At 41.6% G+C, this 27,216-nt stretch overlaps 22 non-coding genes across 22 annotated transcripts; 9 read left to right on the forward strand and 13 right to left on the reverse strand.

The window, feature by feature from the left end:
* Positions 1–473: 473 nt before the first annotated feature.
* Positions 474–547, forward strand: TRNAT-AGU (transfer RNA threonine (anticodon AGU)). The gene has a single exon. It is a non-coding gene; the product is annotated as a tRNA-Thr (tRNA).
* A 551-nt stretch (positions 548–1,098) lies between these two features.
* Positions 1,099–1,180, reverse strand: TRNAL-UAA (transfer RNA leucine (anticodon UAA)). The gene has a single exon. It is a non-coding gene; the product is annotated as a tRNA-Leu (tRNA).
* A 1,423-nt stretch (positions 1,181–2,603) lies between these two features.
* Positions 2,604–2,677, forward strand: TRNAT-AGU (transfer RNA threonine (anticodon AGU)). Its single transcript has one exon. It is a non-coding gene; the product is annotated as a tRNA-Thr (tRNA).
* Positions 2,678–3,228: 551 nt separating this feature from the next.
* On the reverse strand, positions 3,229–3,310 carry TRNAS-UGA (transfer RNA serine (anticodon UGA)). Its single transcript has one exon. It is a non-coding gene; the product is annotated as a tRNA-Ser (tRNA).
* Positions 3,311–5,359: 2,049 nt separating this feature from the next.
* On the reverse strand, positions 5,360–5,441 carry TRNAS-UGA (transfer RNA serine (anticodon UGA)). Its single transcript has one exon. It is a non-coding gene; the product is annotated as a tRNA-Ser (tRNA).
* Positions 5,442–6,864: 1,423 nt separating this feature from the next.
* Positions 6,865–6,938, forward strand: TRNAT-AGU (transfer RNA threonine (anticodon AGU)). The gene has a single exon. It is a non-coding gene; the product is annotated as a tRNA-Thr (tRNA).
* A 551-nt stretch (positions 6,939–7,489) lies between these two features.
* On the reverse strand, positions 7,490–7,571 carry TRNAS-UGA (transfer RNA serine (anticodon UGA)). Its single transcript has one exon. It is a non-coding gene; the product is annotated as a tRNA-Ser (tRNA).
* A 1,423-nt stretch (positions 7,572–8,994) lies between these two features.
* On the forward strand, positions 8,995–9,068 carry TRNAT-AGU (transfer RNA threonine (anticodon AGU)). The gene has a single exon. It is a non-coding gene; the product is annotated as a tRNA-Thr (tRNA).
* Positions 9,069–9,619: 551 nt separating this feature from the next.
* Positions 9,620–9,701, reverse strand: TRNAL-UAA (transfer RNA leucine (anticodon UAA)). The gene has a single exon. It is a non-coding gene; the product is annotated as a tRNA-Leu (tRNA).
* A 1,423-nt stretch (positions 9,702–11,124) lies between these two features.
* On the forward strand, positions 11,125–11,198 carry TRNAT-AGU (transfer RNA threonine (anticodon AGU)). The gene has a single exon. It is a non-coding gene; the product is annotated as a tRNA-Thr (tRNA).
* A 551-nt stretch (positions 11,199–11,749) lies between these two features.
* On the reverse strand, positions 11,750–11,831 carry TRNAS-UGA (transfer RNA serine (anticodon UGA)). Its single transcript has one exon. It is a non-coding gene; the product is annotated as a tRNA-Ser (tRNA).
* Positions 11,832–13,877: 2,046 nt separating this feature from the next.
* On the reverse strand, positions 13,878–13,959 carry TRNAS-UGA (transfer RNA serine (anticodon UGA)). The gene has a single exon. It is a non-coding gene; the product is annotated as a tRNA-Ser (tRNA).
* A 1,423-nt stretch (positions 13,960–15,382) lies between these two features.
* On the forward strand, positions 15,383–15,456 carry TRNAT-AGU (transfer RNA threonine (anticodon AGU)). Its single transcript has one exon. It is a non-coding gene; the product is annotated as a tRNA-Thr (tRNA).
* Positions 15,457–16,007: 551 nt separating this feature from the next.
* On the reverse strand, positions 16,008–16,088 carry TRNAS-UGA (transfer RNA serine (anticodon UGA)). The gene has a single exon. It is a non-coding gene; the product is annotated as a tRNA-Ser (tRNA).
* Positions 16,089–18,137: 2,049 nt separating this feature from the next.
* TRNAS-UGA (transfer RNA serine (anticodon UGA)) lies at positions 18,138–18,219 on the reverse strand. The gene has a single exon. It is a non-coding gene; the product is annotated as a tRNA-Ser (tRNA).
* Positions 18,220–20,268: 2,049 nt separating this feature from the next.
* On the reverse strand, positions 20,269–20,350 carry TRNAS-UGA (transfer RNA serine (anticodon UGA)). The gene has a single exon. It is a non-coding gene; the product is annotated as a tRNA-Ser (tRNA).
* Positions 20,351–21,769: 1,419 nt separating this feature from the next.
* On the forward strand, positions 21,770–21,843 carry TRNAT-AGU (transfer RNA threonine (anticodon AGU)). The gene has a single exon. It is a non-coding gene; the product is annotated as a tRNA-Thr (tRNA).
* Positions 21,844–22,395: 552 nt separating this feature from the next.
* On the reverse strand, positions 22,396–22,477 carry TRNAS-UGA (transfer RNA serine (anticodon UGA)). The gene has a single exon. It is a non-coding gene; the product is annotated as a tRNA-Ser (tRNA).
* Positions 22,478–23,899: 1,422 nt separating this feature from the next.
* TRNAT-AGU (transfer RNA threonine (anticodon AGU)) lies at positions 23,900–23,973 on the forward strand. Its single transcript has one exon. It is a non-coding gene; the product is annotated as a tRNA-Thr (tRNA).
* Positions 23,974–24,524: 551 nt separating this feature from the next.
* Positions 24,525–24,606, reverse strand: TRNAS-UGA (transfer RNA serine (anticodon UGA)). Its single transcript has one exon. It is a non-coding gene; the product is annotated as a tRNA-Ser (tRNA).
* Positions 24,607–26,029: 1,423 nt separating this feature from the next.
* TRNAT-AGU (transfer RNA threonine (anticodon AGU)) lies at positions 26,030–26,103 on the forward strand. Its single transcript has one exon. It is a non-coding gene; the product is annotated as a tRNA-Thr (tRNA).
* A 551-nt stretch (positions 26,104–26,654) lies between these two features.
* On the reverse strand, positions 26,655–26,735 carry TRNAS-UGA (transfer RNA serine (anticodon UGA)). Its single transcript has one exon. It is a non-coding gene; the product is annotated as a tRNA-Ser (tRNA).
* Positions 26,736–27,216: the final 481 nt, after the last annotated feature.

Raw genomic sequence — 27,216 nt, forward strand, 5'->3', positions numbered from 1 at the left:
CCAAGTTTTCTTGGGTCTCTCAAAGTGAACTTTGTGAAGCGCTGTTTGAACATGGACGCGTCACTGAGGTGACACTTTCTCTCCGTGAGTTGCGGTTCCTCAGCTTCTTGGTGGGATGTCCAGAGGTCACGAGAGGTGAAGGAAAGAGCACATGGGTAATGTAGGCATCAGGAATGATCTTGTGTATATTGGTGACCTTTAAATAATTGTAATCTGGTTTAGTTTAACGAATGCATTGAGCCCCTGGCCCATCAGTGTAAAACTTTAGAAAATAAATACAGATACGTACGTATAATGATATTAGTTTTTCATGACCCTCTTTGTAATATTTCCATCTTAATATCAGATTTTTCTTCTCCATTTTCTTTTCGATAGGAGCTGAAAAATATCAAATCTTTCAAGACAGAAAAATATGCAAGGCCTCACAGTGACACCAGGACAGAAGGTACAGTGGTGAGTCGTGAAACAGAGTAGGTGCTGTGGCTTAGTTGGTTAAAGCGCCTGTCTAGTAAACTGGAGATCCTGAGTTCGAATCTCAGCAGTACCTTTTGTTTTACACAACCTCATAGAAGAGGTACTGTTAGATAATAGACTCATTCTTTGTAAACCCAGTTGGTCCTATTATATTTAGGGCTCCCGGTTTTATGGTGTTTATTTTTTTGACATTTCCATCTGTATTTATCCATATTTAATTTGTTGTCAACTTTATCTGTATTTATCCATATTTATTATGGGTTTTGTGAGAAAAATAAAGCTGAAACTGGTATATTTCCATATTTATTTAACCAATAAATATGCAGCCATGCTTTAATGTCTGCCAGGTGTTAGTGATATGAACAAATGCAGAAGATAAATCAAATCACTTATATGAGAGTATGCGCATTTCAGTATCAGTTTGGTTTTGTGAAGTGAAAAGATGTTTTTAAGCTGCACTGCCATCAAAGTACAACATGGGAAGCAGTAATGCAAGCTTCAAACAACAGGTGCAGCACACTTAGCACAAGAGTAGCAAAGACACAATTATGCGGATATGCAGATGGTTACGAACCACATAATTAGTTTCCACGTCAAAATGTAATGACATAATAAAAAAGAAAGTGTAGTCGGCAGGATTCGAACCTGCACGGGGAGACCCCAATGGATTTTAAGTCCATCGCCTTAACCACTCGGCCACGACTACACCTTGGAAGATGTGCACTCACTCATAAATAAGCTGGAATGTGGTCTATAGTATGGGTAAACGATGTTAGTTAATGAAGGGAAGGCGCAGACAATATTGAGCACATAATCTTCTTTATAAGGTTATAAACTGTGTTCTCTGGAGAATCACAGAAGAAGGTGCAGCAAGGGTCCAGTTCTATGAAAGTGAAGGGAGGGGCAGGTATGAGAGATTGGGTAAGGAGTACAGAGAAAAAGGTACAGGAAGTGAAGGGTTAAGGATTGAGAGCCCAGTGAGTGACAGTGTGTGGAATGGATTAAGCTCGGGTGTGAGATGAACCTGCATAGCATTGAGCATGCGAGTGCTACCAAGCCGAGACCAGTACCTTTCTGGATGAGTGTGGCAGATGGGAGGGTCTGCGGATGATTCTTGCCTTCAATCCATCTTTTCTGGGGAGTGATGGTCATGCAGCTCTTGTTATTGAAGCACGTTCAGTGCAGCTCATTAAATACTATCTGTGTTCTTTAGTGATGCTCCCCGGTGTGTGCGAATTGGTGCAGGATTATTGGAGCGCTTCAATGTCTTGGCCTGAAACTATGATGGGTCAGCAATGGCCTGTCTGTCTGTCTATTCAATGTCTCTGTGTACAGTCACTGCCTCTTCAGTTTCAATAGAACTCCTTTAGTATCACAGTATGCTTTGGCCGGTTAGGTCAGTTGGTTAGAGCATGGTGCTAGTAACACCAAAGCTGTGAGTTCGATCTCCGTACGGGCAACACCTTTTCCATAAAGTAGAAAAGAAATCCATTAAAAAACAAGGCTATAAAAACACCATATAGGGTTGTTGTTTATTCTGGTAATTTACTGAGCTCTGGTGGCTGATGTTTGGACCAGGACCAGGGTGAGTTTTGCTATAGCCATGTAAAGGGCACTGCGGGCTATCAGCCCTCCTTGCTGTGATACCCGCCTCTGCCAAGTTTTCTTGGGTCTCTCAAAGTGCACTTTGTGAAGCGCTGTTTGAACATGGACGCGTCACTGAGGTGACACTTTCTCTCCGTGAGTTGCGGTTCCTCTGCTTCTTGGTGGAATGTCCAGAGGTCACGAGAGGTGAAGGAAAGAGCACATGGGTAATGTAGGCATCAGGAATGATCTTGTGTATATTGGTGACCTTTAAATCATTGTAATCTGGTTTAGTTTACCGAATGCATTGAGCCCCTGGCCCATCAGTGTAAAACTTTAGAAAATAAATACAGATACGTACGTATAATGATATTAGTTTTTCATGACCCTCTTTCTAATATTTTCATCTTAATATCAGATTTTTCTTCTCCATTTTCTTTTCGGTAGCAGCTGAAAAATATCAAATCTTTCAAGACAGAAAAATATGCAGGGCCTCACAGTGACACCAGGACAGAAGGAACAGTGGTGAGTCGTGAAACAGAGTAGGTGCTGTGGCTTAGTTGGTTAAAGCGCCTGTCTAGTAAACAGGAGATCCTGAGTTCGAATCTCAGCAGTACCTTTTGTTTTACACAACCTCATAGAAGAGGTACTGTTAGATAATAGACTCATTCTTTGTAAACCCAGTTGGTCCTATTATATTTAGGGCTCCCGGTTTTATGGTGTTTATTTTTTTGACATTTCCTTCTGTATTTATCCATATTTAATTTGTTGTCAACTTTATCTGTATTCATCCATATTTATTGTGGGTTTTGTGAGAAAAATAAAGCTGAAAATGGTATATTTCCATATTTTTTTAACCAATAAATATGCAGCCATGCTTTAATGTCTGCCAGGTGTTAGTGATATGAACAAATGCAGAAGATAAATCAATTCACTTATATGAGAGTATGCGCATTTCAGTATCAGTTTGGTTTTGTGAAGTGAAAAGATGTTTTTAAGCTGCACTGCCATCAAAGTACAACATGGGAAGCAGTAATGCAAGCTTCAAACAACAGGTGCAGCACACTTAGCACAAGAGTAGCAAAGACACAATTATGCGGATATGCAGATGGTTACGGACCACATAATTAGTTTCCACGTCAAAATGTAATGACATAATAAAAAGGAAAGCGTAGTCGGCAGGATTCGAACCTGCGCAGGGAGCCCCCAATGGATTTCAAGTCCATCGCCTTAACCACTCGGCCACGACTACACCTTTCAAGATGTGCACTCACTCATAAATAAGCTGTAATGTGGTCTATAGTATGGGTAAAAGATGTTAGTTAATGAAGGGAAGGCGCAGACAATATTGAGCAAATAATCTTCTTTAGAAGGTTATAAACTGTGTTCTCTGGAGAATCACAGAAGAAGGTGCAGCAGGGGTCCAGTTCTATGAAAGTGAAGGGAGGGGCAGGTATGAGAGATTGGGTAAGGAGTACAGAGAAAAAGGTACAGGAAGTGAAGGGTTAAGGATTGAGAGCCCAGTGAGTGACAGTGTGTGGTATGGATTAAGCTCGGGTGTGAGATGAACCTGCATAGAATTGAGCATGCGAGTGCTACCAAGCCGAGACCAGTACCTTTCTGGATGAGTGTGGCAGATGGGAGGGTCTGCGGATAATTCTTGCCTTCAATCCATCTTTTCTGGGGAGTGATGGTCGTGCAGCTCTTGTTATTGAAGCACGTTCAGTGCAGCTCATTAAATACTATCTGTGTTCTTTGGTGATGCTTCCCGGTGTGTGCGAATTGGTGCAGGATTATTGGAGCGCTTCAATGTCTTGGCCTGAAACTATGATGGGTCAGCAATGGCCTGTCTGTCTGTCTATTCAATGTCTCTGTGTACAGTCACTGCCTCTTCAGTTTCAATAGAACTCCTTTAGTATCACATTGTGCTTTCGCCGGTTAGGTCAGTTGGTTAGAGCATGGTGCTAGTAACACCAAGGCTGTGAGTTCCATCTCCGTACGGGCAACACCTTTTCCATAAAGTAGAAAAGAAATCCATTAAATAACAAGGCTATAAAAACACCATATAGGTTTGTTGTTTATTCTGGTAATTTACTGAGCTCTAGTGGCTGATGTTTGGACCAGGACCAGGGTGAGTATTGCTATAGACATGTAAAGGGCACTGCGGGCTATCAGCCCTCCTTGCTGTGATACCCGCCTCTGCCAAGTTTTCTTGGGACTCTCAAAGTGCACTTTGTGAAGCGCTGTTTGAACATGGACGCGTCACTTAGGTGACACTTTCTCTCCGTGAGTTGCGGTTCCTCTGCTTCTTGGTGGGATGTCCAGAGGCCACGAGAGGTGAAGGAAAGAGCACATGGGTAATGTAGGCATCAGGAATGATCTTGTGTATATTGGTGACCTTTAAATAATTGTAATCTGGTTTAGTTTAACGAATGCATTGAGCCCCTGGCCCATCAGTGTAAAACTTTAGAAAATAAATACAGATACGTACGTATAATGATATTAGTTTTTCATGACCCTCTTTGTAATATTTCCATCTTAATATCAGATTTTTCTTCTCCATTTTCTTTTCGGTAGCAGCTGAAAAATATAAAATCTTTCAAGACAGAAAAATATGCAGGGCCTCACAGTGACACCAGGACAGAAGGTACAGTGGTGAGTCGTGAAACAGAGTAGGTGCTGTGGCTTAGTTGGTTAAAGCGCCAGTCCAGTAAACAAGAGATCCTGAGTTTGAATCTCAGCAGTACCTTTTGTTTTACACAACCTCATAGAAGAGGTACTGTTAGATAATAGACTCATTCTTTGTAAACCCAGTTGGTCCTATTATATTTAGGGCTCCCGGTTTTATGGTGTTTATTTTTTTGACATTTCCGTCTGTATTTATCCATATTTAATTTGTTGTCAACTTTATCTGTATTCATCCATATTTATTATGGGTTTTGTGAGAAAAATAAAGCTGAAACTGGAATATTTCCATATTTATTTAACCAATAAATATGCAGTCATGCTTTAATGTCTGCCAGGTGTTAGTGATATGAACAAATGCAGAAGATAAATCAATTCACTTATATGAGAGTATGCGCATTTCAGTATCAGTTTAGTTTTTATGAAGTGAAAAGATGTTTTTAAGCTGCACTGCCATCAAAGTACAACATGGGAAGCAGTAATGCAAGCTTCAAACAACAGGTGCAGCACACTTAGCACAAGAGTAGCATAGACACAATTATGCGGATATGCAGATGTTTACGAACCACATAATTAGTTTCCACGTCAAAATGTAATGACATAATAAAAAGGAAAGCGTAGTCGGCAGGATTCGAACCTGCGCGGGGAGACCCTTATGCATTTCAAGTCCATCGCCTTAACCACTCGGCCACGACTACACCTTTCAAGATGTGCACTCACTCATAAATAAGCTGTAATATGGTCTATAGTATGGGTAAAAGATGTTAGTTAAGGAAGGGAAGGCACAGACAATATTGAGCACATAATCTTCTTTATAAGGTTATAAACTGTGTTCTCTGGAGAATCACAGAAGAAGGCGCAGCAAGGGTCCAGTTCTATGAAAGTGAAGGGAGTGGCAGGTATGAGAGATTGGGTAAGGAGTACAGAGAAAAAGGTACAGGAAGTGAAGGGTTAAGGATTGAGAGCCCAGTGAGTGACAGTGTGTGGTATGGATTAAGCTCGGGTGTGAGATGAACCTGCATAGCATTGAGCATGCGAGTGCTACCAAGCCGAGACCAGTACCTTTCTGGATGAGTGTGGCAGATGGGAGGGTCTGCGGATGATTCTTGCCTTCAATCCATCTTTTCTGGGGAGTGATGGTCGTGCAGCTCTTGTTATTGAAGCACGTTCAGTGCAGCTCATTAAATACTATCTGTGTTCTTTGGTGATGCTCCGCGGTGTGTGCGAATTGGTGCAGGATTATTGGAGCTCTTCAATGTCTTGGCCTGAAACTATGATGGGTCAGCAATGGCCTGTCTGTCTGTCTATTCAATGTCTCTGTGTACAGTCACTGCCTCTTCAGTTTCAATAGAACTCCTTTAGTATCACATTATTCTTTGGCCGGTTAGGTCAGTTGGTTAGAGCATGGTGCTAGTAACACCAAGGCTGTGAGTTCGATCTCCGTACGGGCAACACCTTTTCCATAAAGTAGAAAAGAAATCCATTAAAATACAAGGCTTTAAAAACTCCATATAGGGTTGTTGTTTATTCTGGTAATTTACTGAGCTCTGGTGGCTGATGTTTGGACCAGGACCAGGGTGAGTATTGCTATAGCCATGTAAAGGGCACTGCGGGCTATCAGCCCTCCTTGCTGTGATACCCGCCTCTGCCAAGTTTTCTTGGGTCTCTCAAAGTGAACTTTGTGAAGCGCTGTTTGAACATGGACGCGTCACTGAGGTGACACTTTCTCTCCGTGAGTTGCGGTTCCTCTGCTTCTTGGTGGGATGTCCAGAGGTCACGAGAGGTGAAGGAAAGAGCACATGGGTAATGTAGGCATCAGGAATGATCTTGTGTATATTGGTGACCTTTAAATCATTGTAATCTGGTTTAGTTTAACGAATGCATTGAGCCCCTGGCCCATCAGTGTAAAACTTTAGAAAATAAATACAGATACGTACGTATAATGATATTAGTTTTTCATGACCCTCTTTGTAATATTTCCATCTTAATATCAGATTTTTCTTCTCCATTTTCTTTTCGATAGCAGCTGAAAAATATCAAATCTTTCAAGACAGAAAAATATGCAAGGCCTCACAGTGACACCAGGACAGAAGGTACAGTGGTGAGTCATGAAACAGAGTAGGTGCTGTGGCTTAGTTGGTTAAAGCGCCTGTCTAGTAAACAGGAGATCCTGAGTTCGAATCTCAGCAGTACCTTTTGTTTTACACAACCTCATAGAAGAGGTACTGTTAGATAATAGACTCATTCTTTGTAAACCCAGTTGGTCCTATTATATTTAGGGCTCCCGGTTTTATGGTGTTTATTTTTTTGACATTTCCATCTGTATTTATCCATATTTAATTTGTTGTCAACTTTATCTGTATTTATCCATATTTATTATGGGTTTTTCGAGAAAAATAAAGCTGAAACTGGTATATTTCCATATTTATTTAACCAATAAATATGCAGCCATGCTTTAATGTCTGCCAGGTGTTAGTGATATGAACAAATGCAGAAGATAAATCAAATCACTTATATGAGAGTATGCGCATTTCAGTATCAGTTTGGTTTTGTGAAGTGAAAAGATGTTTTTAAGCTGCACTGCCATCAAAGTACAACATGGGAAGCAGTAATGCAAGCTTCAAACAACAGGTGCAGCACACTTAGCACAAGAGTAGCAAAGACACAATTATGCGGATATGCAGATGGTTACGAACCACATAATTAGTTTCCACGTCAAAATGTAATGACATAATAAAAAAGAAATTGTAGTCGGCAGGATTCGAACCTGCACGGGGAGACCCCAATGGATTTCAAGTCCATCGCCTTAACCACTCGGCCACGACTACACCTTGCAAGATGTGCACTAACTCATAAATAAGCTGTAATGTGGTCTATAGTATGGGTAAACGATGTTAGTTAATGAAGGGAAGGCGCAGACAATATTGAGCACATAATCTTCTTTATAAGGTTATAAACTGTGTTCTCTGGAGAATCACAGAAGAAGGTGCAGCAAGGGTCCAGTTCTATGAAAGTGAAGGGAGGGGCAGGTATGAGAGATTGGGTAAGGAGTACAGAGAAAAAGGTACAGGAAGTGAAGGGTTAAGGATTGAGAGCCCAGTGAGTGACAGTGTGTGGAATGGATTAAGCTCGGGTGTGAGATGAACCTGCATAGCATTGAGCATGCGAGTGCTACCAAGCCGAGACCAGTACCTTTCTGGATGAGTGTGGCAGATGGGAGGGTCTGCGGATGATTCTTGCCTTCAATCCATCTTTTCTGGGGAGTGATGGTCGTGCAGCTCTTGTTATTGAAGCACGTTCAGTGCAGCTCATTAAATACTATCTGTGTTCTTTAGTGATGCTCCCCGGTGTGTGCGAATTGGTGCAGGATTATTGGAGCGCTTCAATGTCTTGGCCTGAAACTATGATGGGTCAGCAATGGCCTGTCTGTCTGTCTATTCAATGTCTCTGTGTACAGTCACTGCCTCTTCAGTTTCAATAGAACTCCTTTAGTATCACAGTATGCTTTGGCCGGTTAGGTCAGTTGGTTAGAGCTTGGTGCTTGTAACACCAAGGCTGTGAGTTCGATCTCCGTACGGGCAACACCTTTTCCATAAAGTAGAAAAGAAATCCATTAAAAAACAAGGCTATAAAAACTCCATATAGGGTTGTTGTTTATTCTGGTAATTTACTGAGCTCTGGTGGCTGATGTTTGGACCAGGACCAGGGTGAGTATTGCTATAGCCATGTAAAGGGCACTGCGGGCTATCAGCCCTCCTTGCTGTGATACCCGCCTCTGCCAAGTTTTCTTGGGTCTCTCAAAGTGAACTTTGTGAAGCGCTGTTTGAACATGGACGCGTCACTGAGGTGACACTTTCTCTCCGTGAGTTGCGGTTCCTCTGCTTCTTGGTGGGATGTCCAGAGGTCACGAGAGGTGAAGGAAAGAGCACATGGGTAATGTAGGCATCAGGAATGATCTTGTGTATATTGGTGACCTTTAAATAATTGTAATCTGGTTTAGTTTAACGAATGCATTGAGCCCCTGGCCCATCAGTGTAAAACTTTAGAAAATAAATACAGATACGTACGTATAATGATATTAGTTTTTCATGACCCTCTTTGTAATATTTCCATCTTAATATCAGATTTTTCTTCTCCATTTTCTTTTCGATAGCAGCTGAAAAATATCAAATCTTTCAAGACAGAAAAATATGCAAGGCCTCACAGTGACACCAGGACAGAAGGTACAGTGGTGAGTCGTGAAACAGAGTAGGTGCTGTGGCTTAGTTGGTTAAAGCGCCTGTCTAGTAAACAGGAGATCCTGAGTTCGAATCTCAGCAGTACCTTTTGTTTTACACAACCTCATAGAAGAGGTACTGTTAGATAATAGACTCATTCTTTGTAAACCCAGTTGGTCCTATTATATTTAGGGCTCCCGGTTTTATGGTGTTTATTTTTTTGACATTTCCATCTGTATTTATCCATATTTAATTTGTTGTCAACTTTATCTGTATTTATCCATATTTATTATGGGTTTTGTGAGAAAAATAAAGCTGAAACTGGTATATTTCCATATTTATTTAACCAATAAATATGCAGCCATGCTTTAATGTCTGCCAGGTGTTAGTGATATGAACAAATGCAGAAGATAAATCAAATCACTTATATGAGAGTATGCGCATTTCAGTATCAGTTTGGTTTTGTGAAGTGAAAAGATGTTTTTAAGCTGCACTGCCATCAAAGTACAACATGGGAAGCAGTAATGCAAGCTTCAAACAACAGGTGCAGCACACTTAGCACAAGAGTAGCAAAGACACAATTATGCGGATATGCAGATGGTTACGAACCACATAATTAGTTTCCACGTCAAAATGTAATGACATAATAAAAAAGAAAGTGTAGTCGGCAGGATTCGAACCTGCACGGGGAGACCCCAATGGATTTTAAGTCCATCGCCTTAACCACTCGGCCACGACTACACCTTGCAAGATGTGCACTCACTCATAAATAAGCTGTAATGTGGTCTATAGTATGGGTAAACGATGTTAGTTAATGAAGGGAAGGCGCAGACAATATTGAGCACATAATCTTCTTTATAAGGTTATAAACTGTGTTCTCTGGAGAATCACAGAAGAAGGTGCAGCAAGGGTCCAGTTCTATGAAAGTGAAGGGAGGGGCAGGTATGAGAGATTGGGTAAGGAGTACAGAGAAAAAGGTACAGGAAGTGAAGGGTTAAGGATTGAGAGCCCAGTGAGTGACAGTGTGTGGAATGGATTAAGCTCGGGTGTGAGATGAACCTGCATAGCATTGAGCATGCGAGTGCTACCAAGCCGAGACCAGTACCTTTCTGGATGAGTGTGGCAGATGGGAGGGTCTGCGGATGATTCTTGCCTTCAATCCATCTTTTCTGGGGAGTGATGGTCATGCAGCTCTTGTTATTGAAGCACGTTCAGTGCAGCTCATTAAATACTATCTGTGTTCTTTAGTGATGCTCCCCGGTGTGTGCGAATTGGTGCAGGATTATTGGAGCGCTTCAATGTCTTGGCCTGAAACTATGATGGGTCAGCAATGGCCTGTCTGTCTGTCTATTCAATGTCTCTGTGTACAGTCACTGCCTCTTCAGTTTCAATAGAACTCCTTTAGTATCACAGTATTCTTTGGCCGGTTAGGTCAGTTGGTTAGAGCATGGTGCTAGTAACACCAAGGCTGTGAGTTCGATCTCCGTACGGGCAACACCTTTTCCATAAAGTAGAAAAGAAATCCATTAAAAAACAAGGCTATAAAAACACCATATAGGGTTGTTGTTTATTCTGGTAATTTACTGAGCTCTGGTGGCTGATGTTTGGACCAGGACCAGGGTGAGTATTGCTATAGACATGTAAAGGGCACTGCGGGCTATCAGCCCTCCTTGCTGTGATACCCGCCTCTGCCAAGTTTTCTTGGGTCTCTCAAAGTGCACTTTGTGAAGCGCTGTTTGAACATGGACGCGTCACTGAGGTGACACTTTCTCTCCGTGAGTTGCGGTTCCTCTGCTTCTTGGTGGAATGTCCAGAGGTCACGAGAGGTGAAGGAAAGAGCACATGGGTAATGTAGGCATCAGGAATGATCTTGTGTATATTGGTGACCTTTAAATCATTGTAATCTGGTTTAGTTTACCGAATGCATTGAGCCCCTGGCCCATCAGTGTAAAACTTTAGAAAATAAATACAGATACGTACGTATAATGATATTAGTTTTTCATGACCCTCTTTCTAATATTTTCATCTTAATATCAGATTTTTCTTCTCCATTTTCTTTTCGGTAGCAGCTGAAAAATATCAAATCTTTCAAGACAGAAAAATATGCAGGGCCTCACAGTGACACCAGGACAGAAGGAACAGTGGTGAGTCGTGAAACAGAGTAGGTGCTGTGGCTTAGTTGGTTAAAGCGCCTGTCTAGTAAACAGGAGATCCTGAGTTCGAATCTCAGCAGTACCTTTTGTTTTACACAACCTCATAGAAGAGGTACTGTTAGATAATAGACTCATTTTTTGTAAACCCAGTTGGTCCTATTATATTTAGGGCTCCCGGTTTTATGGTGTTTATTTTTTTGACATTTCCGTCTGTATTTATCCATATTTAATTTGTTGTCAACTTTATCTGTATTCATCCATATTTATTGTGGGTTTTGTGAGAAAAATAAAGCTGAAAATGGTATATTTCCATATTTATTTAACCAATAAATATGCAGCCATGCTTTAATGTCTGCCAGGTGTTAGTGATATGAACAAATGCAGAAGATAAATCAATTCACTTATATGAGAGTATGCGCATTTCAGTATCAGTTTGGTTTTGTGAAGTGAAAAGATGTTTTTAAGCTGCACTGCCATCAAAGTACAACATGGGAAGCAGTAATGCAAGCTTCAAACAACAGGTGCAGCACACTTAGCACAAGAGTAGCAAAGACACAATTATGCGGATATGCAGATGGTTACGGACCACATAATTAGTTTCCACGTCAAAATGTAATGACATAATAAAAAGGAAAGCGTAGTCGGCAGGATTCGAACCTGCGCAGGGAGCCCCCAATGGATTTCAAGTCCATCGCCTTAACCACTCGGCCACGACTACACCTTTCAAGATTTGCACTCACTCATAAATAAGCTGTAATGTGGTCTATCGTATGGGTAAAAGATGTTAGTTAATGAAGGGAAGGCGCAGACAATATTGAGCAAATAATCTTCTTTAGAAGGTTATAAACTGTGTTCTCTGGAGAATCACAGAAGAAGGTGCAGCAGGGGTCCAGTTCTATGAAAGTGAAGGGAGGGGCAGGTATGAGAGATTGGGTAAGGAGTACAGAGAAAAAGGTACAGGAAGTGAAGGGTTAAGGATTGAGAGCCCAGTGAGTGACAGTGTGTGGTATGGATTAAGCTCGGGTGTGAGATGAACCTGCATAGAATTGAGCATGCGAGTGCTACCAAGCCGAGACCAGTACCTTTCTGGATGAGTGTGGCAGATGGGAGGGTCTGCGGATAATTCTTGCCTTCAATCCATCTTTTCTGGGGAGTGATGGTCGTGCAGCTCTTGTTATTGAAGCACGTTCAGTGCAGCTCATTAAATACTATCTGTGTTCTTTGGTGATGCTTCCCGGTGTGTGCGAATTGGTGCAGGATTATTGGAGCGCTTCAATGTCTTGGCCTGAAACTATGATGGGTCAGCAATGGCCTGTCTGTCTGTCTATTCAATGTCTCTGTGTACAGTCACTGCCTCTTCAGTTTCAATAGAACTCCTTTAGTATCACATTGTGCTTTGGCCGGTTAGGTCAGTTGGTTAGAGCATGGTGCTAGTAACACCAAGGCTGTGAGTTCGATCTCCGTACGGGCAACACCTTTTCCATAAAGTAGAAAAGAAATCCTTTAAATAACAAGGCTATAAAAACACCATATAGGTTTGTTGTTTATTCTGGTAATTTACTGAGCTCTAGTGGCTGATGTTTGGACCAGGACCAGGGTGAGTATTGCTATAGACATGTAAAGGGCACTGCGGGCTATCAGCCCTCCTTGCTGTGATACCCGCCTCTGCCAAGTTTTCTTGGGTCTCTCAAAGTGCACTTTGTGAAGCGCTGTTTGAACATGGACGCGTCACTTAGGTGACACTTTCTCTCCGTGAGTTGCGGTTCCTCTGCTTCTTGGTGGGATGTCCAGAGGCCACGAGAGGTGAAGGAAAGAGCACATGGGTAATGTAGGCATCAGGAATGATCTTGTGTATATTGGTGACCTTTAAATAATTGTAATCTGGTTTAGTTTAACGAATGCATTGAGCCCCTGGCCCATCAGTGTAAAACTTTAGAAAATAAATACAGATACGTACGTATAATGATATTAGTTTTTCATGACCCTCTTTGTAATATTTCCATCTTAATATCAGATTTTTCTTCTCCATTTTCTTTTCGGTAGCAGCTGAAAAATATAAAATCTTTCAAGACAGAAAAATATGCAGGGCCTCACAGTGACACCAGGACAGAAGGTACAGTGGTGAGTCGTGAAACAGAGTAGGTCCTGTGGCTTAGTTGGTTAAAGCGCCTGCCTAGTAAACAGGAGATCCTGAGTTCGAATCTCAGCAGTACCTTTTGTTTTACACAACCTCATAGAAGAGGTACTGTTAGATAATAGACTCATTCTTTGTAAACCCAGTTGGTCCTATTATATTTAGGGCTCCCGGTTTTATGGTTTATTTTTTTGACATTTCCATCTGTATTTATCCATATTTAATTTGTTGTCAACTTTATCTGTATTTATCCATATTTATTATGGGTTTTGTGAGAAAAATAAAGCTGAAACTGGTATATTTCCATATTTATTTAACCAATAAATATGCAGCAATGCTTTAATGTCTGCCAGGTGTTAGTGATATGAACAAATGCAGAAGATAAATCAAATCACTTATATGAGAGTATGCGCATTTCAGTATCAGTTTGGTTTTGTGAAGTGAAAAGATGTTTTTAAGCTGCACTGCCATCAAAGTACAACATGGGAAGCAGTAATGCAAGCTTCAAACAACAGGTGCAGCACACTTAGCACAAGAGTAGCAAAGACACAATTATGCGGATATGCAGATGGTTACGAACCACATAATTAGTTTCCACGTCAAAATGTAATGACATAATAAAAAAGAAAGTGTAGTCGGCAGGATTCGAACCTGCGCAGGGAGACCCCAATGGATTTCAAGTCCATCGCCTTAACCAATCGGCCACGACTACACCTTGAAAGATGTGCACTCACTCATAAATAAGCTGTAATGTGGTCTATAGTATGGGTAAACGATGTTAGTTAATGAAGGGAAGGCGCAGACAATATTGAGCACATAATCTTCTTTATAAGGTTATAAACTGTGTTCTCTGGAGAATCACAGAAGAAGGTGCAGCAAGGGTCCAGTTCTATGAAAGTGAAGGGAGGGGCAGGTATGAGAGATTGGGTAAGGAGTACAGAGAAAAAGGTACAGGAAGTGAAGGGTTAAGGATTGAGAGCCCAGTGAGTGACAGTGTGTGGTATGGATTAAGCTCGGGTGTGAGATGAACCTGCATAGCATTGAGCATGCGAGTGCTACCAAGCCGAGACCAGTACCTTTCTGGATGAGTGTGGCAGATGGGAGGGTCTGCGGATGATTCTTGCCTTCAATCCATCTTTTCTGGGGAGTGATGGTCGTGCAGCTCTTGTTATTGAAGCACGTTCAGTGCAGCTCATTAAATACTATCTGTGTTCTTTAGTGATGCTCCCCGGTGTGTGCGAATTGGTGCAGGATTATTGGAGCGCTTCAATGTCTTGGCCTGAAACTATGATGGGTCAGCAATGGCCTGTCTGTCTGTCTATTCAATGTCTCTGTGTACAGTCACTGCCTCTTCAGTTTCAATAGAACTCCTTTAGTATCACATTATGCTTTGGCCGGTTAGGTCAGTTGGTTAGAGCATGGTGCTAGTAACACCAAGGCTGTGAGTTCGATCTCCGTACGGGCAACACCTTTTCCATAAAGTAGAAAAGAAATCCATTAAAAAACAAGGCTATAAAAACACCATATAGGGTTGTTGTTTATTCTGGTAATTTACTGAGCTCTGGTGGCTGATGTTTGGACCAGGACCAGGGTGAGTATTGCTATAGCCATGTAAAGGGCACTGCGGGCTATCAGCCCTCCTTGCTGTGAAACCCACCTCTGCCAAGTTTTCTTGGGTCTCTCAAAGTGCACTTTGTGAAGCGCTGTTTGAACATGGACGCGTCACTGAGGTGACACTTTCTCTCCGTGAGTTGCGGTTCCTCTGCTTCTTGGTGGGATGTCCAGAGGTCACGAGAGGTGAAGGAAAGAGCACATGGGTAATGTAGGCATCAGGAATGATCTTGTGTATATTGGTGACCTTTAAATCATTGTAATCTGGTTTAGTTTACCGAATGCATTGAGCCCCTGGCCCATCAGTGTAAAACTTTAGAAAATAAATACAGATACGTACGTATAATGATATTAGTTTTTCATGACCCTCTTTGTAATATTTTCATCTTAATATCAGATTTTTCTTCTCCATTTTCTTTTCGGTAGCAGCTGAAAAATATCAAATCTTTCAAGACAGAAAAATATGCAGGGCCTCACAGTGACACCAGGACAGAAGGAACAGTGGTGAGTCGTGAAACAGAGTAGGTGCTGTGGCTTAGTTGGTTAAAGCGCCTGTCTAGTAAACAGGAGATCCTGAGTTCGAATCTCAGCAGTACCTTTTGTTTTACACAACCTCATAGAAGAGGTACTGTTAGATAATAGACTCATTCTTTGTAAACCCAGTTGGTCCTATTATATTTAGGACTCCAGGTTTTATGGTGTTTATTTTTTTGACATTTCCGTCTGTATTTATCCATATTTAATTTGTTGTCAACTTTATCTGTATTCATCCATATTTATTGTGGGTTTTGTGAGAAAAATAAAGCTGAAAATGGTATATTTCCATATTTATTTAACCAATAAATATGCAGCCATGCTTTAATGTCTGCCAGGTGTTAGTGATATGAACAAATGCAGAAGATAAATCAATTCACTTATATGAGAGTATGCGCATTTCAGTATCAGTTTGGTTTTGTGAAGTGAAAAGATGTTTTTAAGCTGCACTGCCATCAAAGTACAACATGGGAAGCAGTAATGCAAGCTTCAAACAACAGGTGCAGCACACTTAGCACAAGAGTAGCAAAGACACAATTATGCGGATATGCAGATGGTTACGGACCACATAATTAGTTTCCACGTCAAAATGTAATGACATAATAAAAAGGAAAGCGAAGTCGGCAGGATTCGAACCTGCGCGGGGAGCCCCAATGGATTTCAAGTCCATCGCCTTAACCACTCGGCCACGACTACACCTTTCAAGATGCGCACTCACTCATAAATAAGCTGTAATGTGGTCTATAGTATGGGTAAAAGATGTTAGTTAATGAAGGGAAGGCGCAGACAATATTGAGCAAATAATCTTCTTTAGAAGGTTATAAACTGTGTTCTCTGGAGAATCACAGAAGAAGGTGCAGCAGGGGTCCAGTTCTATGAAAGTGAAGGGAGGGGCAGGTATGAGAGATTGGGTAAGGAGTACAGAGAAAAAGGTACAGGAAGTGAAGGGTTAAGGATTGAGAGCCCAGTGAGTGACAGTGTGTGGTATGGATTAAGCTCGGGTGTGAGATGAACCTGCATAGCATTGAGCATGCGAGTGCTACCAAGCCGAGACCAGTACCTTTCTGGATGAGTGTGGCAGATGGGAGGGTCTGCGGATAATTCTTGCCTTCAATCCATCTTTTCTGGGGAGTGATGGTCGTGCAGCTCTTGTTATTGAAGCACGTTCAGTGCAGCTCATTAAATACTATCTGTGTTCTTTGGTGATGCTTCCCGGTGTGTGCGAATTGGTGCAGGATTATTGGAGCGCTTCAATGTCTTGGCCTGAAACTATGATGGGTCAGCAATGGCCTGTCTGTCTGTCTATTCAATGTCTCTGTGTACAGTCACTGCCTCTTCAGTTTCAATAGAACTCCTTTAGTATCACATTGTGCTTTGGCCGGTTAGGTCAGTTGGTTAGAGCATGGTGCTAGTAACACCAAGGCTGTGAGTTCGATCTCCGTACGGGCAACACCTTTTCCATAAAGTAGAAAAGAAATCCATTAAATAACAAGGCTATAAAAACACCATATAGGTTTGTTGTTTATTCTGGTAATTTACTGAGCTCTAGTGGCTGATGTTTGGACCAGGACCAGGGTGAGTATTGCTATAGACATGTAAAGGGCACTGCGGGCTATCAGTCCTCCTTGCTGTGATACCCGCCTCTGCCAAGTTTTCTTGGGTCTCTCAAAGTGCACTTTGTGAAGCGCTGTTTGAACATGGACGCGTCACTTAGGTGACACTTTCTCTCCGTGAGTTGCGGTTCCTCTGCTTCTTGGTGGGATGTCCAGAGGCCACGAGAGGTGAAGGAAAGAGCACATGGGTAATGTAGGCATCAGTAATGATCTTGTGTATATTGGTGACCTTTAAATAATTGTAATCTGGTTTAGTTTAACGAATGCATTGAGCCCCTGGCCCATCAGTGTAAAACTTTAGAAAATAAATACAGATACGTACGTATAATGATATTAGTTTTTCATGACCCTCTTTGTAATATTTCCATCTTAATATCAGATTTTTCTTCTCCATTTTCTTTTCGGTAGCAGCTGAAAAATATCAAATCTTTCAAGACAGAAAAATATGCAGGGCCTCACAGTGACACCAGGACAGAAGGTACAGTGGTGAGTCGTGAAACAGAGTAGGTGCTGTGGCTTAGTTGGTTAAAGCGCCAGTCAAGTAAACAAGAGATCCTGAGTTCGAATCTCAGCAGTACCTTTCGTTTTACACAACCTCATAGAAGAGGTACTGTTAGATAATAGACTCATTCTTTGTAAACCCAGTTGGTGCTATTATATTTAGGGCTCCCGGTTTTATGGTGTTTATTTTTTTGACATTTCCGTCTGTATTTATCCATATTTAATTTGTTGTCAACTTTATCTGTATTCATCCATATTTATTATGGGTTTTGTGAGAAAAATAAAGCTGAAACTGGAATATTTCCATATTTATTTAACCAATAAATATGCAGTCACGCTTTAATGTCTGCCAGGTGTTAGTGATATGAACAAATGCAGAAGATAAATCAATTCACTTATATGAGAGTATGCGCATTTCAGTATCAGTTTGGTTTTTATGAAGTGAAAAGATGTTTTTAAGCTGCACTGCCATCAAAGTACAACATGGGAAGCAGTAATGCAAGCTTCAAACAACAGGTGCAGCACACTTAGCACAAGAGTAGCAAAGACACAATTATGCGGATATGCAGATGTTTACGAACCACATAATTAGTTTCCACGTCAAAATGTAATGACATAATAAAAAGGAAAGCGTAGTCGGCAGGATTCGAACCTGCGCGGGGAGCCCCCAATGGATTTCAAGTCCATCGCCTTAACCACTCGGCCACGACTACACCTTTCAAGATGTGCACTCACTCATAAATAAGCTGTAATGTGGTCTATAGTATGGGTAAAAGATGTTAGTTAATGAAGGGAAGGCGCAGACAATATTGAGCAAATAATCTTCTTTAGAAGGTTATAAACTGTGTTCTCTGGAGAATCACAGAAGAAGGTGCAGCAGGGGTCCAGTTCTATGAAAGTGAAGGGAGGGGCAGGTATGAGAGATTGGGTAAGGAGTACAGAGAAAAAGGTACAGGAAGTGAAGGGTTAAGGATTGAGAGCCCAGTGAGTGACAGTGTGTGGTATGGATTAAGCTCGGGTGTGAGATGAACCTGCATAGAATTGAGCATGCGAGTGCTACCAAGCCGAGACCAGTACCTTTCTGGATGAGTGTGGCAGATGGGAGGGTCTGCGGATAATTCTTGCCTTCAATCCATCTTTTCCGGGGAGTGATGGTCGTGCAGCTCTTGTTATTGAAGCACGTTCAGTGCAGCTCATTAAATACTATCTGTGTTCTTTGGTGATGCTTCCCGGTGTGTGCGAATTGGTGCAGGATTATTGGAGCGCTTCAATGTCTTGGCCTGAAACTATGATGGGTCAGCAATGGCCTGTCTGTCTGTCTATTCAATGTCTCTGTGTACAGTCACTGCCTCTTCAGTTTCAATAGAACTCCTTTAGTATCACATTGTGCTTTGGCCGGTTAGGTCAGTTGGTTAGAGCATGGTGCTAGTAACACCAAGGCTGTGAGTTCGATCTCCGTACGGGCAACACCTTTTCCATAAAGTAGAAAAGAAATCCATTAAATAACAAGGCTATAAAAACACCATATAGGTTTGTTGTTTATTCTGGTAATTTACTGAGCTCTGGTGGCTGATGTTTGGACCAGGACCAGGGTGAGTATTGCTATAGACAGGTAAAGGGCACTGCGGGCTATCAGCCCTCCTTGCTGTGATACCCGCCTCTGCCAAGTTTTCTTGGGTCTCTCAAAGTGCACTTTGTGAAGCGCTGTTTGAACATGGACGCGTCACTTAGGTGACACTTTCTCTCCGTGAGTTGCGGTTCCTCTGCTTCTTGGTGGGATGTCCAGAGGCCACGAGAGGTGAAGGAAAGAGCACATGGGTAATGTAGGCATCAGGAATGATCTTGTGTATATTGGTGACCTTTAAATAATTGTAATCTGGTTTAGTTTAACGAATGCATTGAGCCCCTGGCCCATCAGTGTAAAACTTTAGAAAATAAATACAGATACGTACATATAATGATATTAGTTTTTCATGACCCTCTTTGTAATATTTCCATCTTAATATCAGATTTTTCTTCTCCATTTTCTTTTCGGTAGCAGCTGAAAAATATCAAATCTTTCAAGACAGAAAAATATGCAGGGCCTCACAGTGACACCAGGACAGAAGGTACAGTGGTGAGTCGTGGAACAGAGTAGGTGCTGTGGCTTAGTTGGTTAAAGCGCCAGTCAAGTAAACAAGAGATCCTGAGTTCGAATCTCAGCAGTACCTTTTGTTTTACACAACCTCATAGAAGAGGTACTGTTAGATAATAGACTCATTATTTGTAAACCCAGTTGGTCCTATTATATTTAGGGCTCCCGGTTTTATGGTGTTTATTTTTTTGACATTTCCATCTGTATTTATCCATATTTAATTTGTTGTCAACTTTATCTGTATTCATCCATATTTATTATGGGTTTTGTGAGAAAAATAAAGCTGAAACTGGAATATTTCCATATTTATTTAACCAATAAATATGCAGTCACGCTTTAATGTCTGCCAGGTGTTAGTGATATGAACAAATGCAGAAGATAAATCAATTCACTTATATGAGAGTATGTGCATTTCAGTATCAGTTTGGTTTTTATGAAGTGAAAAGATGTTTTTAAGCTGCACTGCCATCAAAGTACAACATGGGAAGCAGTAATGCAAGCTTCAAACAACAGGTGCAGCACACTTAGCACAAGAGTAGCAAAGACACAATTATGCGGATATGCAGATGTTTACGAACCACATAATTAGTTTCCACGTCAAAATGTAATGACATAATAAAAAGGAAAGCGTAGTCGGCAGGATTCGAACCTGCGCTGGGAGACCCCAATGGATTTCAAGTCCATCGCCTTAACCACTCGGCCACGACTACACCTTTCAAGATGTGCACTCACTCATAAATAAGCTGTAATATGGTCTATAGTATGGGTAAAAGATGTTAGTTAATGAAGGGAAGGCACAGACAATATTGAGCACATAATCTTCTTTATAAGGTTATAAACTGTGTTCTCTGGAGAATCACAGAAGAAGGCGCAGCAAGGGTCCAGTTCTATGAAAGTGAAGGGAGTGGCAGGTATGAGAGATTGGGTAAGGAGTACAGAGAAAAAGGTACAGGAAGTGAAGGGTTAAGGATTGAGAGCCCAGTGAGTGACAGTGTGTGGTATGGATTAAGCTCGGGTGTGAGATGAACCTGCATAGCATTGAGCATGCAAGTGCTACCAAGCCGAGACCAGTACCTTTCTGGATGAGTGTGGCAGATGGGAGGGTCTGCGGATGATTCTTGCCTTCAATCCATCTTTTCTGGGGAGTGATGGTCGTGCAGCTCTTGTTATTGAAGCACGTTCAGTGCAGCTCATTAAATACTATCTGTGTTCTTTGGTGATGCTCCGCGGTGTGTGCGAATTGGTGCAGGATTATTGGAGCGCTTCAATGTCTTGGCCTGAAACTATGATGGGTCAGCAATGGCCTGTCTGTCTGTCTATTCAATGTCTCTGTGTACAGTCACTGCCTCTTCAGTTTCAATAGAACTCCTTTAGTATCACATTATGCTTTGGCCGGTTAGGTCAGTTGGTTAGAGCATGGTGCTAGTAACACCAAGGCTGTGAGTTCGATCTCCGTACGGGCAACACCTTTTCCATAAAGTAGAAAAGAAATCCATTAAAAACAAGGCTATAAAAACTCCATATAGGGTTGTTTATTCTGGTAATTTACTGAGCTCTGGTGGCTGATGTTTGGACCAGGACCAGGGTGAGTATTGCTATAGCCATGTAAAGGGCACTGCGGGCTATCAGCCCTCCTTGCTGTGATACCCGCCTCTGCCAAGTTTTCTTGGGTCTCTCAAAGTGAACTTTGTGAAGCGCTGTTTGAACATGGACGCGTCACTGAGGTGACACTTTCTCTCCGTGAGTTGCGGTTCCTCTGCTTCTTGGTGGGATGTCCAGAGGTCACGAGAGGTGAAGGAAAGAGCACATGGGTAATGTAGGCATCAGGAATGATCTTGTGTATATTGGTGACCTTTAAATAATTGTAATCTGGTTTAGTTTAACGAATGCATTGAGCCCCTGGCCCATCAGTGTAAAACTTTAGAAAATAAATACAGATACGTACGTATAATGATATTAGTTTTTCATGACCCTCTTTGTAATATTTCCATCTTAATATCAGATTTTTCTTCTCCATTTTCTTTTCGATAGCAGCTGAAAAATATCAAATCTTTCAAGACAGAAAAATATGCAATGCCTCACAGTGACACCAGGACAGGAGGTACAGTCGTGAGTCGTGAAACAGAGTAGGTGCTGTGGCTTAGTTGGTTAAAGCGCCTGTCTAGTAAACAGGAGATCCTGAGTTCGAATCTCAGCAGTACCTTTTGTTTTACACAACCTCATAGAAGAGGTACTGTTAGATAATAGACTCATTCTTTGTAAACCCAGTTGGTCCTATTATATTTAGGGCTCCCGGTTTTATGGTGTTTATTTTTTTGACATTTCCATCTGTATTTATCCATATTTAATTTGTTGTCAACTTTATCTGTATTCATCCATATTTATTATGGGTTTTGTGAGAAAAATAAAGCTGAAACTGGAATATTTCCATATTTATTTAACCAATAAATATGCAGTCACGCTTTAATGTCTGCCAGGTGTTAGTGATATGAACAAATGCAGAAGATAAATCAATTCACTTATATGAGAGTATGCGCATTTCAGTATCAGTTTGATTTTTATGAAGTGAAAAGATGTTTTTAAGCTGCACTGCCATCAAAGTACAACATGGGAAGCAGTAATGCAAGCTTCAAACAACAGGTGCAGCACACTTAGCACAAGAGTAGCAAAGACACAATTATGCGGATATGCAGATGTTTACGAACCACATAATTAGTTTCCACGTCAAAATGTAATGACATAATAAAAAGGAAAGCGTAGTCGGCAGGATTCAAACCTGCGCGGGGAGACCCCAACGGATTTCAAGTCCATCGCCTTAACCACTCGGCCACGACTACACCTTTCAAGATGTGCACTCACTCATAAATAAGCTGTAATATGGTCTATAGTATGGGTAAAAGATGTTAGTTAATGAAGGGAAGGCACAGACAATATTGAGCACATAATCTTCTTTATAAGGTTATAAACTGTGTTCTCTGGAGAATCACAGAAGAAGGCGCAGCAAGGGTCCAGTTCTATGAAAGTGAAGGGAGTGGCAGGTATGAGAGATTGGGTAAGGAGTACAGAGAAAAAGGTACAGGAAGTGAAGGGTTAAGGATTGAGAGCCCAGTGAGTGACAGTGTGTGGTATGGATTAAGCTCGGGTGTGAGATGAACCTGCATAGCATTGAGCATGCAAGTGCTACCAAGCCGAGACCAGTACCTTTCTGGATGAGTGTGGCAGATGGGAGGGTCTGCGGATGATTCTTGCCTTCAATCCATCTTTTCTGGGGAGTGATGGTCGTGCAGCTCTTGTTATTGAAGCACGTTCAGTGCAGCTCATTAAATACTATCTGTGTTCTTTGGTGATGCTCCGCGGTGTGTGCGAATTGGTGCAGGATTATTGGAGCGCTTCAATGTCTTGGCCTGAAACTATGATGGGTCAGCAATGGCCTGTCTGTCTGTCTATTCAATGTCTCTGTGTACAGTCACTGCCTCTTCAGTTTCAATAGAACTCCTTTAGTATCACATTATGCTTTGGCCGGTTAGGTCAGTTGGTTAGAGCATGGTGCTAGTAACACCAAGGCTGTGAGTTCGATCTCCGTACGGGCAACACCTTTTCCATAAAGTAGAAAAGAAATCCATTAAAAACAAGGCTATAAAAACTCCATATAGGGTTGTTGTTTATTCTGGTAATTTACTGAGCTCTGGTGGCTGATGTTTGGACCAGGACCAGGGTGAGTATTGCTATAGCCATGTAAAGGGCACTGCGGGCTATCAGCCCTCCTTGCTGTGATACCCGCCTCTGCCAAGTTTTCTTGGGTCTCTCAAAGTGAACTTTGTGAAGCGCTGTTTGAACATGGACGCGTCACTGAGGTGACACTTTCTCTCCGTGAGTTGCGGTTCCTCTGCTTCTTGGTGGGATGTCCAGAGGTCACGAGAGGTGAAGGAAAGAGCACATGGGTAATGTAGGCATCAGGAATGATCTTGTGTATATTGGTGACCTTTAAATAATTGTAATCTGGTTTAGTTTAACGAATGCATTGAGCCCCTGGCCCATCAGTGTAAAACTTTAGAAAATAAATACAGATACGTACGTATAATGATATTAGTTTTTCATGACCCTCTTTGTAATATTTTCATCTTAATATCAGATTTTTCTTCTCCATTCTCTTTTCGGTAGCAGCTGAAAAATATCAAATCTTTCAAGACAGAAAAATATGCAGGGCCTCACAGTGACACCAGGACAGAAGGAACAGTGGTGAGTCGTGAAACATAGTAGGTGCTGTGGCTTAGTTGGTTAAAGCGCCTGTCTAGTAAACAGGAGATCCTGAGTTCGAATCTCAGCAGTACCTTTTGTTTTACACAACCTCATAGAAGAGGTACTGTTAGATAATAGACTCATTCTTTGTAAACCCAGTTGGTCCTATTATATTTAGGGCTCCCGGTTTTATGGTGTTTATTTGTTTGACATTTCCGTCTGTATTTATCCATATTTAATTTGTTGTCAACTTTATCTGTATTCATCCATATTTATTGTGGGTTTTGTGAGAAAAATAAAGCTGAAAATGGTATATTTCCAAATTTATTTAACCAATAAATATGCAGCCATGTTTTAATGTCTGCCAGGTGTTAGTGATATGAACAAATGCAGAAGATAAATCAATTCACTTATATGAGAGTATGCGCATTTCAGTATCAGTTTGGTTTTGTGAAGTGAAAAGATGTTTTTAAGCTGCACTGCCATCAAAGTACAACATGGGAAGCAGTAATGCAAGCTTAAAACAACAGGTGCAGCACACTTAGCACAAGAGTAGCAAAGACACAATTATGCGGATATGCAGATGGTTACGGACCACATAATTAGTTTCCACGTCAAAATGTAATGACATAATAAAAAGGAAAGTGTAGTCGGCAGGATTCGAACCTGCGCGGGGAGACCCCAATGGATTTCAATTCCATCGCCTTAACCACTCGGCCACGACTACACCTTGAAAGATGTGCACTCACTCATAAATAAGCTGTAATGTGGTCTATAGTATGGGTAAACGATGTTAGTTAATGAAGGGAAGGCGCAGACAATATTGAGCACATAATCTTCTTTATAAGGTTATAAACTGTGTTCTCTGGAGAATCACAGAAGAAGGTGCAGCAAGGGTCCAGTTCTATGAAAGTGAAGGGAGGGGCAGGTATGAGAGATTGGGTAAGGAGTACAGAGAAAAAGGTACAGGAAGTGAAGGGTTAAGGATTGAGAGCCCAGTGAGTGACAGTGTGTGGTATGGATTAAGCTCGGGTGTGAGATGAACCTGCATAGCATTGAGCATGCGAGTGCTACCAAGCCGAGACCAGTACCTTTCTGGATGAGTGTGGCAGATGGGAGGGTCTGCGGATGATTCTTGCCTTCAATCCATCTTTTCTGGGGAGTGATGGTCGTGCAGCTCTTGTTATTGAAGCACGTTCAGTGCAGCTCATTAAATACTATCTGTGTTCTTTAGTGATGCTCCCCGGTGTGTGCGAATTGGTGCAGGATTATTGGAGCGCTTCAATGTCTTGGCCTGAAACTATGATGGGTCAGCAATGGCCTGTCTGTCTGTCTATTCAATGTCTCTGTGTACAGTCACTGCCTCTTCAGTTTCAATAGAACTCCTTTAGTATCACATTATGCTTTGGCCGGTTAGGTCAGTTGGTTAGAGCATGGTGCTAGTAACACCAAGGCTGTGAGTTCGATCTCCGTACGGGCAACACCTTTTCCATAAAGTAGAAAAGAAATCCATTAAAAAACAAGGCTATAAAAACACCATATAGGGTTGTTGTTTATTCTGGTAATTTACTGAGCTCTGGTGGCTGATGTTTGGACCAGGACCAGGGTGAGTATTGCTATAGCCATGTAAAGGGCACTGCGGGCTATCAGCCCTCCTTGCTGTGAAACCCACCTCTGCCAAGTTTTCTTGGGTCTCTCAAAGTGCACTTTGTGAAGCGCTGTTTGAACATGGACGCGTCACTGAGGTGACACTTTCTCTCCGTGAGTTGCGGTTCCTCTGCTTCTTGGTGGGATGTCCAGAGGTCACGAGAGGTGAAGGAAAGAGCACATGGGTAATGTAGGCATCAGGAATGATCTTGTGTATATTGGTGACCTTTAAATCATTGTAATCTGGTTTAGTTTACCGAATGCATTGAGCCCCTGGCCCATCAGTGTAAAACTTTAGAAAATAAATACAGATACGTACGTATAATGATATTAGTTTTTCATGACCCTCTTTGTAATATTTTCATCTTAATATCAGATTTTTCTTCTCCATTTTCTTTTCGGTAGCAGCTGAAAAATATCAAATCTTTCAAGACAGAAAAATATGCAGGGCCTCACAGTGACACCAGGACAGAAGGAACAGTGGTGAGTCGTGAAACAGAGTAGGTGCTGTGGCTTAGTTGGTTAAAGCGCCTGTCTAGTAAACAGGAGATCCTGAGTTCGAATCTCAGCAGTACCTTTTGTTTTACACAACCTCATAGAAGAGGTACTGTTAGATAATAGACTCATTCTTTGTAAACCCAGTTGGTCCTATTATATTTAGGACTCCAGGTTTTATGGTGTTTATTTTTTTGACATTTCCATCTGTATTTATCCATATTTAATTTGTTGTCAACTTTATCTGTATTCATCCATATTTATTGTGGGTTTTGTGAGAAAAATAAAGCTGAAAATGGTATATTTCCATATTTATTTAACCAATAAATATGCAGCCATGCTTTAATGTCTGCCAGGTGTTAGTGATATGAACAAATGCAGAAGATAAATCAATTCACTTATATGAGAGTATGCGCATTTCAGTATCAGTTTGGTTTTGTGAAGTGAAAAGATGTTTTTAAGCTGCACTGCCATCAAAGTACAACATGGGAAGCAGTAATGCAAGCTTCAAACAACAGGTGCAGCACACTTAGCACAAGAGTAGCAAAGACACAATTATGCGGATATGCAGATGGTTACGGACCACATAATTAGTTTCCACGTCAAAATGTAATGACATAATAAAAAGGAAAGCGAAGTCGGCAGGATTCGAACCTGCGCGGGGAGCCCCAATGGATTTCAAGTCCATCGCCTTAACCACTCGGCCACGACTACACCTTTCAAGATGCGCACTCACTCATAAATAAGCTGTAATGTGGTCTATAGTATGGGTAAAAGATGTTAGTTAATGAAGGGAAGGCGCAGACAATATTGAGCAAATAATCTTCTTTAGAAGGTTATAAACTGTGTTCTCTGGAGAATCACAGAAGAAGGTGCAGCAGGGGTCCAGTTCTATGAAAGTGAAGGGAGGGGCAGGTATGAGAGATGGGGTAAGGAGTACAGAGAAAAAGGTACAGGAAGTGAAGGGTTAAGGATTGAGAGCCCAGTGAGTGACAGTGTGTGGTATGGATTAAGCTCGGGTGTGAGATGAACCTGCATAGAATTGAGCATGCGAGTGCTACCAAGCCGAGACCAGTACCTTTCTGGATGAGTGTGGCAGATGGGAGGGTCTGCGGATAATTCTTGCCTTCAATCCATCTTTTCTGGGGAGTGATGGTCGTGCAGCTCTTGTTATTGAAGCACGTTCAGTGCAGCT

This window comes from Triturus cristatus, chromosome 4_2 (genome assembly GCF_964204655.1).
Source record: "Triturus cristatus chromosome 4_2, aTriCri1.1, whole genome shotgun sequence".
Classification (NCBI taxonomy): domain Eukaryota; kingdom Metazoa; phylum Chordata; class Amphibia; order Caudata; family Salamandridae; genus Triturus; species Triturus cristatus.